Source organism: Pinus tabuliformis, chromosome 9 (assembly GCF_031772625.1).
Source record: "Pinus tabuliformis cultivar Carrire ecotype Pingquan chromosome 9, CPIR1, whole genome shotgun sequence".
Classification (NCBI taxonomy): Eukaryota; Viridiplantae; Streptophyta; class Pinopsida; order Pinales; family Pinaceae; genus Pinus; species Pinus tabuliformis.
This window is the reverse complement of record NC_142307.1, coordinates 1434573263-1434585266: the sequence shown is the minus strand read 5'-3', so window position 1 is coordinate 1434585266 and position 12004 is coordinate 1434573263.

Sequence of the window (12004 nt, the reverse complement as noted above, 5' to 3'; positions counted from 1 at the left end):
ATGGACTTCATTGGACTTACTGATCCTTCTTCCAAGAAAAAACAATACATTATTGTTTCACTAACTATCTGACTAAGTGGGTTGAAACTAAGGCAAATAAGGAAGCAACAGAGGAGAAGGTGGCTGAGTTCTTAAGGGAGAATGTATTTTACAAATTTGGGTACCCTAGAGAACTAGTCACTGATCAACATAGCTAGTTTACCTCCAACATGATTGAATACTTGCTCAACCAACACAAGATCAAGCATAGGACCTCCACTCCCTATCACCCACAAGCTAATGTGCAAGTGGAGGTGACCAACAAAGCACTGGAGGGCATCTTGAACAAAGTGGTTTACAACAACAAGAAATATTGGGCAGATAGACTAGTTGAGGCCACTTGGGCCTATAATACCACCTGGAAGACCACCACTGGATTCACACCCTATGAGCTGGTCTATGGGAAAAAGGCCCCATTGTCCATTGAGTTTGAGTATAACACATTAAGGATGGCAACCCAACTATATCTAGATCTTAGCAGTGCACAAAAAGAGAGATTTCTACAGTTAAATGGCATAGGTGAGTTTAGAATGCAGGCCCTCCTACACACAAAGGTAACGCAACTTCAGAGGAAGATATGGCAGGATAAGAACATCAAGGATAAGAAATTTCAAGAAGGTGATTGGGCCTTGTTATATGATTCTAGATATAAAGACTTCAAGGGAAAGTTAAGGACAATATGGCTAGGACCTTATGTTATAGAAGGATGTCATGATAATGTTTCAGTGCAGATCAAAACCATAGATGAAGAGTCCATTCCTTTACTTGTTAATGGACACCAACTGAAATTTTACAAAAGACTCATGTCAAAGAAAAAGTTCATTGATGGTATCGATAAAACAGTGATGGTGGTGGAGCAAGTTTCAGCTCCTACCTCATCAAATCACTGAGAGAAAAAAAAATAAGGACTCAGGTGAAAACATCCATGAGGCACCTCAGTCCCATTATTGGGTTGAAAACCTCTTGGGGCAGCCCAATGGTGTCAAAAAAAAAAGAGAAATAAGAGAAAAGAAAAGGAAATAAAAATATCCCTGGGTGAAAACCTTTCTTGAGGCACCTAGGGAAAACAACTAGGATGAAAACCTCCCAAAGGCAGCCTACTTGTTTGAGAAAAAAAAAAAAAAAAAGAGAAAAAAAATCATGAATTTTTTTTTTTACTGGTCAGCAATGAGGACAATTAGAGAACAAAGGAGGATCAAAAAGGGACCTGTTTCACTCACTTTTTTATTTTTCCACTCATTGTCATTCATCACTCCACCATTTATTTCATTTTTTTCACTCCTTTGCTTCAGTTTACAAGGGGACTATGTTTTCTACAGGATCCCCTATAAACCTACAAGATTCCCTAAAAACCTACAAGATGATCCTATAGGAATTACAGTGGCTCAAGAATCCTACAAGAAGTGACCCTAGGGAAAAATAATTACCTACTATGTCAAATAAATAACACCCCTACATCACCATTTCATTACCATACCTATGTCCACTTTCATCACCCCTGCATTCACCATCAAAAAAATCAGTTTCTATATATATATATATATATATATATATATATATATATATATATATATATATATATATATATATATATATATATATATATATATATATATATATATATATATATATATTTCATAGTCTTCAAGAGGAAACAAAAAAAAATGAAACATAGAGCAGAAGGGGGCAGCACTTGAGTATGTCTCATTTCTCCACACTCCTATTCTTCCTCTCAATCCATGTCACCATCCTCAAAATCCTAGCAGAGTGTATGATTAAAAGTTCTGAGGGAGAAGCAACTACAAGACATCCTGTAAGAAATCTTGTACCAACCTATCCCATAGAATACAAGTCATGATTGCAGCAAGCTTCCAGCATGATGATCCAAGAACAAAAGGAGCTCCAAAGTAGTAGCAGCACTAGCATCTTCAACACCAGGTACTTGCACATCAAAGGAATCATCAGAGAGGAGTTAAAAAAGAGGAAAAAATAGCATGCAACACATAGCAAGAACCTCTGGTCTTCAACAACTGCAGCAAGGGTTAGCACCACAGGTAAGTATGTCACTCACACTCTCATTTTCATAATGTAGTCAAAATATGTAAAGGTTACGAGTAAGTTGGTTTATAAGAAAAAGGTGTCTAGTTAACTTGGCCACCTTCGTTCAGTCGATGAAGACAAAACAATTGGTCCTCCCACACGTGACAACAGTCAAGTCAAAAGGGAGAAGATAAGGAAAAAAATAGTTAAGTTTTTAGAGGCATGAACTAGGAGTTGATCCACATGAACTCATGCATGCATTTCCTCGAGGCTCACTCTAGCAAAAGTCACTCTCATACCCATGCAACCTATAGAAGAGGAAAATTCCATCTGTCTCCTGCACAAGACTTCCTACAAGATTGCACAGGAAATCCTACAGGATCGCACAGGAAACCTACATGACTGCACTCACTTCGCTTTGGTAATGTAAATAAAAAAAAAAAGAAATCATATATATTCGGGATGGGTAAGATCTAGCTAAGACGAACAGATGGCAGGGGACATACAGTCTACAGGATTGGCCAAGAGGAGTTTCAAAGGGGAAAACACAAGGGTTGGCTACAACAAACACTATGAAGAGGTAGGCTCTATAATTACTTCCCTTTTTTAAAGTGAATTTAACATAAAATCCCCTAGTAGTGAGTGAAATTGTTAGCTGTGTAAGGGAATTGTCTCCATAGTTCTTTCAGTTATTTACTTTTGCATTCAAAAAATTGTGTCAACCATCTCAGCTCCTACAACTTCACCAACAAAATGATAGGGGGGTTTAATATAAGGGAGCCCATTAATACTGTGAGAATCCACCAACACCCTCAGGTGTTAGAAATCTTCACAAGACATAATTGAATGGGGTATTTTGAAAAATTAAGAGGGTATGCTAATGAAGTGGCTCGAGATTTTTCGCTCTCCCTCATTCCACTAACCAGAATTCATGCCACTATTATGGTGAGAGGCCTCTCCATAGAGCTCACCCCTGAACTCATAAGCAGAATTACCACACTTCCCCTAGGAGTGCCTTGGATAAAGGAAGACAAGGGAGATAGCTAGATTGCCAAGGAAGTTCTTTTTAGAGGGAGAAGAGCCCATTGAGGACAAAAATGGATTAAGGAGAGCAAGCCTACCATACCCCTGGAATGAGGTGAGCTACCACCTTATCAAATACATATCATGTGAGGGTAGGTATAGTGTGGTTTATGGTTATTAGTTTAGGCTTCTTGAAGAATTCAGATTTGGAGTAGAAACACCTCCTCACCATAGGCTCAACATACCATACTTCCTTCTGCAATCACTAATAGACACAAGCATAAAAGTGAAAAAGGGAAACCACCAATAGTTAGCCCACCATGGGTTAAATAGAATCATCATAGAAGATGCCCTCCACAACCTCAAAATTCCTATCCAATGGGAAATTTTCAGAGACATGTAGATAGAGTAGGATATCAAAGCCCTCACATATGACATTAGTCCTACTGTCAGTGAAAAGGATGAGGAAGAAACTGAAACAGGGGGACAAGAAGTAGAAAGGGATGAAGATGAGATAGATGAGGATGAAGAAGAGGAGAAAGAGAAGGAAGGTGATGAGGAAACAGAGGAAGATGACAAAGAAGAGACTGATAAACAAGATGAGGATCTAGAAGGAGGAGGAGAGGGGAAAAACATAGAGGAAAAGGGTAATGAAAAAGAGGAGCTAGAAGACAAGGAGGAGTCACCTAGGGTGTCTCTAGAGACAATTGAGAGAGAAGTAGCAACTACCCTCACTGCTCTTAACATCCCTATCAAATAGAAAGGCAAAAGACAGAGGTAAGCACCCTTATATTTCAGGACAAGGAAAACTCCAAAGTCCAGCCAAAATCCCCATTGTAATTGATGACTTACCTAAACAACAGGAGAAAATGCCTCCTCATAAGCCTCCTATCACCTATGTGAGAAGGCATATAACTAGATCCACCTCATTTAAAGGAAAAGATATCCTACAGGATACATAACAGGACCTACAAGAAGCTGAAGTAGTCCTACAGGATACTCTACTAAATCTACAAGAGACTCAAAATAAGGAGGGAAGCCTACACCAAGAAACTAAAGAAGAGGACCCATAGTTAAAGGAACCTAGCCCCCAACCTAACCTTGACTCCTACTACAGATTTATTGAAGGGGGCAAGTTCATTCCACAAAAAATTTCTATGCCACTATTCTTTGAGCTTGTGAAGGAGAGAGCTAGAACTTGTCGATGGATGCAGATTGCCAAATCCAAGGGGATGGAAGACATTGGTCACATGGAGGAGAAGCTCAAGGAGATGGGCAAAGAATTAAGTAGCTTGAAAGATAGGGAGGCCATAGTGAGAAATTAGTTAGAGACAAAAAATGCATGGTTGAAAGGACAGCTGCAAGAAAGAGAGAACCAATTGGCATGTATGGACAGTCTCTCTTTTGAAGCAATCAAGTGCAGGATGTCAACTAAATCCTATACCCTATACCTTAAGAACAGTGGCTACAGTTCCAGATCAAGACCCTAGCACAAAGAGGCACTATGCCATTTCACGATTATAGATAGTTCATTGATCTTTGTGATCAAAGTACATTGGAAGACAGGGCCAAGATGTCTGAGTTTTATTTGCATAACATGGCCTTAACAAACATGAATGTATGGGACCCTAATGCCAAGCTAGGATATTTACAGTTGATGGCTTTGGCATCATGGATGAACCATGGGGAAGCAATGGATGCATAAATGAAGAAGATATTGGCAAAAGAACAAACAAAGCCTCTTATGATCAGAGTTGAGTAGGCCAATCCAATGGCCCTCATCAGTACACATAATTTAATTGCAAATGATCCTGAGCTTGCACCCAAGTATCTTGCTGCCCAAGAGCAAGAAATTACACATTTTGAGGACATGTTCAGGTTGTTAGGGGATGACGACATACAAGCTTGCCTGAGGAGATGGAACACATTGCCATATAGTTTAAAGATAACAGATTACCATTCTTGTCGAAGAATGAGAGAAGAACTAAACATGACACCCATGTATAAGAAATCTATGCAAAGGCTCAAAGTCAATTGGATTGGCTTAAAACTCAGTCCACCACTTTTCTTAGGAATGCTAGAAGGCAGGAAGGAAGAAGAAGAAGAAAATACGCAGTGGGAGGAGGTAGAAAAGAAAGATGGTTTCTATGAACAAGAAGAGGAGACCACAGTAGAAGCATGGTATCTCAAAGAGGCCACTAGAGCTATGAAAGACATGGATATTGATTAAGTTTCTCAGAGGATGAGCAACACTTTCAGTAGGGGGTGATGATGAGCCTCATCATTGGGTAATTATATGGGCCTTAATTCACCTCCTAGCTTAGTCAAACCAACTTTTCTCACAACTTATTACATGTTTTGATTATATTTTGTTTAATGAGATGAGTTAGAGTGAGATATTATGCCTAGTGGACTAATATGCATTGAATGCAGGTTTGGAAGAGAAAATCAAGGAATTTTGGCAAATACTAAGGTTTGAAACTCGAATGGGACAAGGGAGAGATATTGTAGGAGGTAAATGCTCCTCATTTACTCATTTCCCATTCAAATATTCCTCCATTAATACCACAAGCTCGGAGTGCAAGCAACCAAGTCATGAATATTAGAAGGTAGTTGAGAAAGTGATAGAAAAAGAGTTATTTCATCTCGAGTTCAGGAGCCGAGCCTCCCTAAATTTAAGGAAGTCGTTGGGGAATTCAGTTGTATAAGTAGAGAGGCCTAGAGCCTCATTAGGATTTGAATTTTTGTTGTAAAACTCTAGCTATTTTCAAGCTCTAGACTTGTGGAAGACTTTTGACGTAATTTCCTATTTTGGTAATAAGAATGAGCTTTTTCTTGATTCAGTACTAAGTTAACACAGAGGGATGAAGCTCTTGGGTTAGAGCCCAACCCTAGTAGCAAAGGCTCCTCTTCCTGTATCTTTATTCTTAGCTTAGTTTCATGTATTCATGCTTAAACTGTTTTTAGAAGTATTTCATTGCTAGTAGTGTAGATTTGATTAATTGTTTATTAGTTTGCTTCCATTTGCGCCTTACTTCAGTAGCAGGTTAGAAGGGATAAAAGAGGCTCCACAAAGCTGTCAGTAGGTGTCTTGGCCTCACTTCTTCCTTCTGGGATCACGATTTGAGGAAAAGACCCTTATGCAACCCAAAAAGATAGATTTCCATTTCTTTCATGATAGTTATAGTTTGTTGTACTTAAACTAGCATTTGATCAATTTTTCAAAGTAGGATTTCATTGCCATATCTTCTATATTCATTCTTGCAGTAGATCTCATCCATGATTCCATTTTATTCAGCAAGTTCTTCATGCATAAGGTAAACAGTTAGTTCATTAAATTTTGCTTTTCTAGCTCATGAGAACTCTTTTTGTTACATGACTTTTTGGAATTTACACATGTTTGATGTAAAGCAAGTGCTTCAGAAGTAGATAGAGATATCATAGCAAGAAACCACCTTCCAACTTCATCCACCCATAGGCATTCCTTGTTTTCATCAAAATCTTCACCAATTTCATCATTTTACATAGAAATTTCCTCAAGCATATTGAGCAAATCCAACCATCTCCTAAACTTGGTTTTGGGTTCTAAGTGATCCTAGGCCTCTTCTCACTCCATTCCACCCATCAAACACCTTACCTAAGCCTTTCATCACCTCCAACACCCATCGTTTTCTTCACGGCTGCATCCTGTAGAAATACATGGAATCCCGTAAGTTTCTAGTACATCCTGTAGGTTTTCCTGTAGTGGCCTATTTTGATGTTGAATTGAGGGAAAACCTCTAGGAAGCCTTCGAAGGTCACCCAAGGGGTCCCTAAACCTTCCAACCATATCCTTAACCTTCCATCCATCCACCCGCATTCCTAAACCACCTGCCACATCACCAAAAGAGATTAGTTTGCACACTCAATTTTTCATGAAAAGCATAAAAAGACAAAACAGATTTCTTACAGTCCTTCACATGCATAACAATTGTGTTTGATGTTTTTAACTTCCATGCTTAGGATAGTAACATTTTGTTCATGTTAATTTAGCATCATTTCAAAGCATAGATCCTAACAGTTAATTAGGAAATGGTGTGCCTTAGCATTGAATTTCAGTCTTTTTCATTATTGCAGTAGATCAGTTCGCTCTTAGAGTAGATTTCTATTTCTTTCATCAAGGAACCAATCTTATTTTGAATCTATAGAAGTCTGGCTTTCAAACCCTAGTGGTATCTCGCCAGCTAAACAGTGAAAAAAGGCAGAACCATCACTTTTACTTGTGTATATAGCACTGTCACCTCCAAGTTTGTACAAACCCTGGGTTAATAAATTAAAGTTGGTAGCCCAAGAGTTGCAGCGTTCTTGCTGCAATATTGGTGCTCATAATCTTTTATAACAAGTCATTGGCTAATATTTATGGCTAGAACTACATTAACGGTCATCTAAAAAATCTAGATAGCTAGGACATGATATAAACTCACACCATCACATAGATTGTGAAATCTAAGGGCAGGTCTTTACAACTTAATAATGATATGTAACAACAATGTCAAGAGCTATAATTCCTAATAAATGGATCAAAATGGGTACCAAGTAATACATAAATAAATTTCTACAATTAAGGCATTATATATTAATAAAACAAACATCTGAGGAAAAAACATAGTGCACATTGAATGATAAATATATTCATGTAAAATATCAATGGACACACCACCCATGTCACAAGGATGGATGTCTCTTGTTTTCAATGTGTGGTCTCCATCATGATTTAGGTGAATCAATTGTATTACATGCAAGTCTTGTTTATTATTTCATCATTGGTTCTATGTACTGTTAGGTCCATACACATGTGGAGAAATTTGTTTAAACTCTTACATGTCCATAACATCCTCTGTCTTATGTAATGATCCAATGAATAAAAAATTTCTTGCTTTAGCATGGTTGCCATTGTGTATTTAGTGGTGTTATAGTAGGTTTAGGAATTAGTTTTTGTTCTCCTAAAATATTTAAACCAATCTATTGAGGGTCGAATCATCTCCTCATGGCATGTATAAGCAATAAAACTAGCTATAATGTCACTTTTCTATGTGAAGGGTTTAATAAAATAAGCTTCGGTAGACCTATAAATATTTTGTATGCATATACTATTCATTTTTAATAAATTTGTTTTGCAATTGTTAAACTACAATATATGATTATCCCTTAACCATTGGTGGTTTCTTGGGCATGGATTGTATTTGTAAGGAATACAATTTGCTAGAGAATGCTTTGTGTGTGGTTGCAGAAGTAGCAAAGTCTCTTGGCATATTGACTTATTTCTCTTTTGAAAGACATAATTTAGTAGCCTAAGCATGGGAAGGAATTGATTGCTTGAGAAATAATGTTGGAAACGTAATTGTAATTCTTAATGATAAACTGTTGAAGATGGTATTTACAATATACTCTAGTGACGAAAGATTTTAATTGGGAAGATGATATTCTTCAAAAAATATTTCATGTGATATCTGATATAATCATGGTCATGGGATTAGTTAATGTTGACTTTATCAATATTGGGCATTATGGCTAATGTTGGATCTTCTCTAATGGGATTAGGCACTATAACTAGTAAGACACATGCTAGTTTGTTGCTAGTAATATCATGCATATTGGATCATTAGTAGAGTCATAATTTATTTAGACTTATTAGAGAAGGTAGGACTAAAGGTATCAAACTAAAATTTCTCTCAAATTGAATCTATCCTTTAATTTTGTGGTCACATGTTATATAAACACAACTCTAAAGATATTAATTTCACCTCTAATTTATCAATGTGACCTTTTTGTAAATTTATTTTATGTTTCTTAGAAAATGGATGATATATATTGTGTTGTGGATGGAATCTCTACATAATTAGAAACAAGAAAAACAAAACTATTACAATTCCAAGAGAAAAAATACCTCTGCAACACTTGAACTACAAGCTTAGGATCGTTATGAATAAGCTCTCAATTTCTATTACCCTACTTGAATTTCAGAAGGCTCTTTGGTTTAGAAATCATGAGGGGAACAATGTGAAACTTGTTAGGCTAAGTAACTTAAAGTACATTAGGAAGAGATCAATATCTAAAAGAATCATGGAATTTATGAATAACATAAGAAACTATATGTATATTGAAACCAATTATATAGATAAGGAGGATGGAGAATTTATGGTTGGGGTTTCCTTCCCATAGTGCATGGCATGTCATCCCTATAATATAAACATTACCACACATGTATGAAATCCATCCCACCTTGGTTGCTTGCGCCTAGATTTATAAGTTATAATGTCCACATGCTTACGCCCTATCATCCAAGAAAAAAAACATAATGTTGTGCAATATTAAATCAACATTATTTTCTTATTTTCTGTTAGTGCTATTCACCTCCCATGTTGTGTTAAACTCAAGGGACCACAATATTATATCCACCAAAAATGCTACTTTCTATGAAATTAAAAGGGGAATAATTGAGCATAAAACCTAACTATCCATTCGCAACCTAACTTGAAAAATATAGAAAACAAAAATATTCATGGTATTTTCATTTTCTTCATGTCAAGTCTAGAATCTATAATATTCTAATACATAATATGGAACTACTGCAACAATAAACAATGACATGAAAAACATTTATGGACACTTACAAACCTTGGGGTGTATTACACCTATGCGTCTTAAAAGATGAAATTAATATCTATGTACCCAATTCTATATTCAAAGAAAAGAGTTACATTCCATTGGTTGATAATAGATTAAATCATTACAAGTGACGGAGAGCCATTTAAATGTAATTATCACTTAATGACGATCCATTAATGACCAACATTATTTTAATACGTTTACAACAAAATAACTCATGTACACAATATGTTTTGCATAGTACACAACATTCGCTACCCCACCATTAAACTTTTCTAAAATCTATCTCTAATATTATTACTAATCACTTTGATGTGAACCAGACAATACATTATTATTGTGGTCCATTATTATCCTATCGAAACTAATGGCTAAAAATATATAATAATCATATGTAGCTTTCCCATTTGCATTCTATCCATTTATTGTTTTAGAGACACAACATATCAAATTACCAAGAACTAGTAGAATGATCACCGATACCCAAAACCATACTCTCATAGTAATATAAAGAACACATAAAATATTTTTTTAATACTTATTTTCTCTTAATCATGTTCGGGCATTGTACTCTTGTACATCTTATTTCTAAGGAGATTGATCACTATGCATGATAGGAGGTTCATGAGAAGAGGAAGATATTATTGAAATCAGAGTCAAAGAAGTTTCGAACCTCTTCACAATGACATTGAGAAAAAATATGAGTTCAATCTTTGCAACAACATCTTGCTATCACATTTTAGTTCTTGCTCCCTTTTTATGAATGGAAACTACAAATTATTGAGCAATATTAGAAGACTCCATATGCAATTGTTATAAAAAGTGCATATCCTTATGATGAATAAAATTTTGTTGCATTAACATTTTAAAATATTTATCCATTTTTATCTAAATTGAAATGATGATAACTTATTTATTATAAATTTAAATAATTAATATCACATTGCTTCAAATCTAAGAATATTTCTTCTGCAGGAAAGTGAAACCTAAGAAAAATGTCAAGAAAGGTGTTTGATACACTTTTTAATCAATGGTTTTAAAAGATGCCAAAACTACTAGAGATTTCCATTTCACGTAGTGGGAGTTATTTCATGCATGAAGTGATGTTTTTGATAAAATGTAAAATTCATACAACCCAAATCATACATTGAGGAATGTTTTCTTGGGTAAAATCCAAATATGATGAATGGATTAATATTTTCAGTGAAAGAAAAAAAGTTACCAAGCAGTTTACAACATGTAGAATTAGAAACCATAAATGGTATATTGCTTCTTTATTCCTATTACAAATTTAGTGTCTGGGTTAGAGCTAGAGAAAGAGTTTATTGAAAGTTTATGCTATTGGAATTTCTCTAGAAACTAATGCTGTTAATGTCTCTTATTAAGAGTGCAACTCTATAAAGTTATTGTAACTTCTACTAAATAATAAATCGGGCTTGCTTTAGAGCGCGAGTTTTTCTCCCAAAAGTGTTTCCTCAAGAAATATTTATATAATGGTTGCATGCTTAAGTGTTATTTGTTTTCACAAATGTTTATTTAAAGTTTCCATAAATTCTTCTCTTATGAGTTAGAGTAGGAATTGTATTCTACACTTTTTCCCCCTTTCATTTCTTATTTGAGCCTTATCACCTTAGATCTTAGGGTTTAGGGATAATGAATTTTAATCTAATCTTGGTTTGATTTAGAGCATATATAAAATGAAATATTTTGAGAGAAAATATTGGGTATGTTAAGGAATGATTTGGATAAGTTTAATGAAATTAAATTTATATGTGGAAACTCAAGATATAGGATTTTCTTACAGATCAAGGTCTATTGGGTCTTATATTTGGGAGCAAAACCTCTCTTATGAAATATGAAAACTAGGTAGTTTTGGAGAGAAACAAGAGAATATTTATTAGGATTTGTTTGGTTGATTATGTGTCCTTAAATTTCTCTCTAAGAATCCACCATGGAATGTCTCTCTAATAAGTTGGCAGACTTGTACTAAGATAAATCTCTAGTTTATACTTTTTTCCCGTGAAAAAAGTTGTACACCTTGAAAATGGGTGATAGTGAAAAGGAAGAGTATACCAAATTGTGAACTACTCACTTAGATCCATGAGACCCATAGATCCACAACACTAGTTGAACTTATTCATACTCACTATTTTTGTTGATGCATTTGCAACATTATGCAATTGTCAAGTTTATTCAATATCACTTTCCATATTCTACCATGTCTCAAACAATATGGCATTGGATCTTAATATTA